This window comes from Pseudonaja textilis, chromosome 13 (assembly GCF_049901715.1).
Source record: "Pseudonaja textilis isolate UNSWEBS1 chromosome 13, rPseTex1.2, whole genome shotgun sequence".
NCBI lineage: Eukaryota > Metazoa > Chordata > Lepidosauria > Squamata > Elapidae > Pseudonaja > Pseudonaja textilis.
In genome coordinates, this window is record NC_142002.1 from 17,054,103 (window position 1) to 17,059,919 (window position 5,817).

Consider the following 5,817-nt stretch of genomic DNA (forward strand, 5'->3'; position numbering starts at 1 on the left):
CTACAGAGTAAGAGATGACTCTCTAATTATACCGGGAGTTCTTGACTTACACCTGTAATTGAGCCCCCAATGTATGTTGCTAAGTGAGACATTTGTTAAGCGAGCTGTGCCCCGTTTTATGACTTTTCTTGCCACATATATATATTATAAATTATATATACACTGCTCAAAAAAATAAAAGGAATACAAAAATAAGACATCCTAGATCTGAATGAATGAAATATTCTCATTAAATACTTTGTTCATTACATAGTTGAATGTGCTGATAAGAAAACCAAAAATTATCAATGGAAATCAAATTTAGCAACCCATGGAGGTCTGGATTTGGAGTTACACTCAAAGTGGAAAAAAACACGACAGGCTGATCCAACTTTGATGTAATGTCCTTAAAACAAGTCAAAATGAGGCTCAGTAGTGTGTGTGGCCTCCATGTGCCTGTATGACCTCCCTACAATGCCTGGGCATGCTCCTGATGAGGTGGCGGATGGTCTCCTGAGGGATCTCCTCCCACACCTGGACTAAAGCACCCCCCAACTCCTGGACAGTCTGTGGTGCAATGTGGCGTCGGTGGATGGAGCGAGACATGATGTCCCAGATGTGCTCAATTGGATTCAGGTCTGGGGAACGGGCGGGCCAGTCCATAACATCAAGGCCTTCCTCTTGCAGGAACTGCTGACACACTCCAGCCACATGAGGTCTAGCATTGTCTTGCATTAGGAGTTACATTGTAACTTGGAGTTACATTGTGTTGTTTAAGGGTTCCCTTTATTTTTTTGAGCAGTGTATATATTAAAAGGGGGGGGGGAAAGGTACGAAAAGCAAAAACTATATAGAAGAGACCTTAAGAGAATGGTATGTAGATATGTAAACTAGATAGAGTGTAGTAATAAGTATAAATAATGAAAGTAGTTATTAGTTATTATATATATATATATATATATATATATATGGATCTTTGGTTGTTCGGGTTTTCTCCCGCGTAAGATTCGAAGTATCTAGGGGCAACGTTTCGATGAAGTCTCATTCATCATCTTCAGGCTTCTGTCTCCGGCTCTGTGCTTCTCAGACTGATGTGAGATTGCAGCTGCTTCTTCCTTTTAACTGCCAGTGGGGGTGGGACTTGATTGGGTGGAGGCTTGGCTGTGTTCTGATTGGGTGGGGGTGTGTTCTCATTGGTAGGGGGTTTGGCTGTGTTCTGATTGGTTGGGGGGTTAGCCGTGTTCTGATTGGTTGGAGGCGTGTTCTGTTCATCATTTTTTATTTATTTATCATATATATATTTATTTTCTTAAGTTTTCGCGGGTACTTACATGTATGGTATTCAGCTTTGTTCAGGTATTTTCCCACGTCATTGTAGTTGTGCTTTTAAAGTTATAGCAACGTTTCGGCAGAATCTCATCTGCCATCATCAGGCTTCTGTATTGTGTTCAGCCGTTTCAACGTTGCTACAACTTTAAAAGCACAACTATAACGACGTGGGAAAATACCCAAACAAAGCTGAATACCAAAAACATATGTGTGTGTGTGTGTGTGTGTGTGAGAGAGAGAGAGAGAATTGATGGTAGAAGACACAAAATAACACTGTCAATGTCAAATGCTGTTAAAAATGTAAAGATGACTTGTACTGGTGGAAAAACAATAAAAAGCATTGTTAAAAAAATAAAAAGGGGGAAAGGAAATTATAAAAACCTCTCATCTTAAGAACAGGCTAAAATCAGCTTTAGGAGGAGGAGAAATACTCCTTCTGGGCCAGGCCTAGTTGGTTTGACTGGGATTTAGCCACTCGTGAATTGTCAAAGAAAGTAAATAAATGCAACTCAAAAGAGGAGACAGATTTGCATAAACTCTGCATGTATTAATTAACGAGCACAGGTGCTTGTTTAGAAATACCGATTAGGTTTTCCATACAGTCTCACTAGAGGTTGTGACTGGGGGATTCCCATGGAATAATCTAAACAATCCATTAAATGTTTGTTTGTTTTAAATATTTACACATTGCCCTTCAGAATGCGTGCCAAAATAGCTGTCAACTATTAAAAAGCCAACATCCAATTAAAAATGCATTACTGACAAGTGGGAGGTTTTTTTTTAAAAAAAAAATGGAATAAACAGTATTTAAAATGGGGGAGTGAAATGTTGTAACTCCCAGTGCTTATTAAGATGGATTGTCTCATTAGAAGTTCATTAAAAGCCAGTTTAAAACAAAACAAAACAAATACAATGAAATTGGGAGGTTAAATGAGAGGAGCTGGGGGTGTTTATTGGAATCATCCAATTACCTCCGGTTTGATCAAAACATAAGCCACATTATATACATTAACTGGAGAAGGAGCAATAACTGCTTTTAGAAGTCTGGAAACCATTAACTTTTTGCTGAAAATGGATAAAAATGAATTTGGTGATCTCCGGCTGTAAGTTTTAGGACTCTGTAATACACACAGTATTGTTGGAAATAACAAAAAGCTCCATGTTAAATCAAAGCCCAGCAAAACCTCAGCTACGCTCTGGAATCCAAGATAAAATGTTGCTTATTTATCAGCCGGGTTCCATAACCCCGTGTTGTCCCCAGCGTGCCTCTCTTTGCTCAGAAGTCAATCAGCCTATGACTCAGACAAGGTCTTCCACAGGAAATACAATTTCTCTCCAGTGCTGCTAAATTTAGTTTATAGTTCAGTCCCAGACAGCAATAATACCCAGTAGGCACCCTATGGTCATGCGGTTGGCACAAAGGAGTTATTGGATTGGGGCCAGCGTTACATCAAATTTTTCCATTCGTGCTATCCCTTTCTTCCTTCTTTCTTTGTCTGCTAAACCATCAGGGTACGGAGAAGATGAAAGGTGTCTAACCACTGGGACTGCAATACATTGTTTACACTGGAGGAAATTTCATGGCGGGGCATGCAATATATATACTGTCTATAATATGCTCAGGGGTGGGATTCAATTTTTTTTAACAATCGGTTCTGTGAGCGTGGCTAAGTTGGTCATGTTATTGGCTGGGCGTGGCCAACTCAATATCACTCACATCGAGGCACGCATCTCCTCGCCTGGCCTCTCATGACTGTGGGGATGCAACAGTCATAAGTGTGCAACAGTCATAAGTGTGCAAAACGGTCATGTCACTTTTTTCAGTGCCAGTGTAACTTTGAATGGTCACTCCACACAAGCAAAGTACCAGCAAAGGAGGGGGAAAAAAACTCCAGAGATGCTCCTGAGACAGGAAATCTAGTCCTGCCAAGAATGCAGTAAAGGTTAACGGAGAGGCAGTTTCTGTAAGCAACACCAGAATGTTTCCTTCCTGCCTTCCTTACAGGATTAGGCCAGTAATTTCTTCTAACAACCCAGTTCCCCTAACTGCTTAGAATGTTAACAACTGGTTCTATCGAATATGTGCAAACTGGTAGAATCTCACCCCTGTATATGCGCTATGTATGTATGTATGTATGTATGTACGTATCAGCTTTGTTCGGGTATTTTCCCATGTCATTGTAGGTTGGTTCACATCATTGTAGTTGTGCTCTTAGAGTTGTAGCAACGTTTCGGCAGAATCTCATCTGCCATCATCAGGCTTCTGTATTGTGTTTGTCTGGAACACAATACAGAATACAGAACACAATACAGACGAACACAATACAGAAGCCTGATGATGGCAGATGAGATTCTGCCAAAACGTTACTACAACTTTAAAAGCACAACTACAATGACGTGGGAAAATACCCGAACAAAGCTGAATACCATATATATATTATAAAAAATGCAATATATCAGGGGTCTTCAAACTTGACAGCTTGAAGACTTGTGGACTTCAACTCCCAGATTTCCTCCTCCAGTCATGTTAGTTCAGGAATTCTGGGAGTTGAAGTCCACAAGTCTTAAACTTGCAAAGTTTGAAGACCCTTGCAATATATTATACATATACATACACACACATATATCTCCGCCATGCAATTTCCTCCTATGTAAACAATGTATTGCAGTCCCAGTTGCAAAGATGCAGAGAAGAACATATCAGTTTGCAAGATGGCCTCTAGATCGGCTTCCCAGCCTGCAGTCCAAGCTGGCTGGACTTCAGCTCCCAGAATCCTTAGCAATGCCCATATGTTGCCTGGGGAATCCTGGGAGTTGAAGTCCACATCTCTGAAATCGGCCGAAGGATTGAGAGACCCGTCTGATGATGGGTTCTGCAGCTCGGGCGAGTCCATGTCTCCACGTTTTTGCACGGCAAAACCTGTCTAAGCGGGCGGGCTCAGTGCAACATGTGGATGCGGACCCAGGTCGGGCTTTGCCTGCACGAGCCTCTTCATTCCCCAGTGGGGAGCCTTGAAAGAGTTGGGGTCAGCTGCAAGAGTTCCTGTTTGGCCGTCGGAGGAGTGGCGAGGTTTTACCCGGCCACGGACTAGCTGTCCGTTCTGAATCGAAGCCGAAAATAAGCAGCCTTAAGGGGCCAGGAGTCACGTCGCCCAGCTTGGCAAGCTCGATTCCTTTCGATCAGAATAGAGCTGGAAGGGACCTTAGAGGTCTTCTAGTCCAGCCCCTTGCACATGCAGTAAACCCTATCCCATTTCAGACAGGTGGCTGTCCAGTGTCTCTTTTAAAAACCGCACCAAACTTGATCGCAGGAAATACGACTTCAGCAACAGAGTGGTCCATGTCTGGAATACTCTACCTGACTCTGTGGTTTCTTCCCCAAACCCCAAAAACTTTAACCTTAGACTGTCTACTATTGACCTCACCCCTTTCCTAAGAGGTCTGTAGGGAGCGTGCATAAGCGCACCAACGTGCCTACCATCCCTGTCCTCTTGTTTCTTTTATATATATATTTTATTTTTCTTATATGTATCCATGCATTCATAACTATGTTTTTACTTATACCTATTATCTTGTAAGCAATTGACAAATAAAATAAATAAATAAACAGAATGCTCAGTGTCTGGAATACTCTACCTGACTCTGTGGTTTCTTCCCCAAACCCCCAAAACTTTAACCTTAGACTGTCTACTGTTGACCTCACCCCTTTCCCAAAAGGTCCGTAGGGGGCGTGCATAAGCGCACCAACGTGCCTACTGTCCCTGTCCTATTGTTTCTTTTATATATTTTTTATTTTTCTTATATATATATATATATCCATGTATTCATAACTATATTTTTACTTATACCTATTATCTTGCAAGCAATTGAATAAATAAATAGAATAAACAAATAAAATAAATAAATAAATAAACAGAATGCTCAATGTCTGGAATACTCTACCTGGCTCTGTGGCTTCTTCCCCAAACCCCCAAAACTTTAAGCTTAGACTGTCTACTATTGACCTCACCCCTTTCCTAAGAGGTCCGTAGGGGGCCTGCATAAGCGCACCAACGCGCCCACCGTCCCGGTCCGATTGTTTCTTTTATATTTTTCTTACATGTATTCATTTCATGTATCCCCAACTACGTTCATGCTTACCCCTGTTATCTTATCATTGCTTGACACAATGAAATGAATACATAAAATAAAACAAAAACCTCCAGTGATGGAGCGCCCACCCCTTCTGGTGGCAAGCCGTTCCAACGACCAATTGTCCTCCCAAGTTCAAGGACGTTTCTCCTTCCTTCTCTCCTTGAGGGGTTGCCCTCCGTGGCTCCTCGCCTGGTGCTTCGGACCCCTCTGTTCCTTGTGGCAGCCCCTCCAAACCCAGGAGCACCGCCATCACGCCACCCCTGAGTCCTCCTCTCCTTTTCCCCTCCTCCCTCTTGGCCCCCCCCCTCCACCTTCCCGCCCTCCCCCCTTCTCCCCTTCCCCAAGCGCCCAGATCCCCCGCTCTCCCCTCCCCGG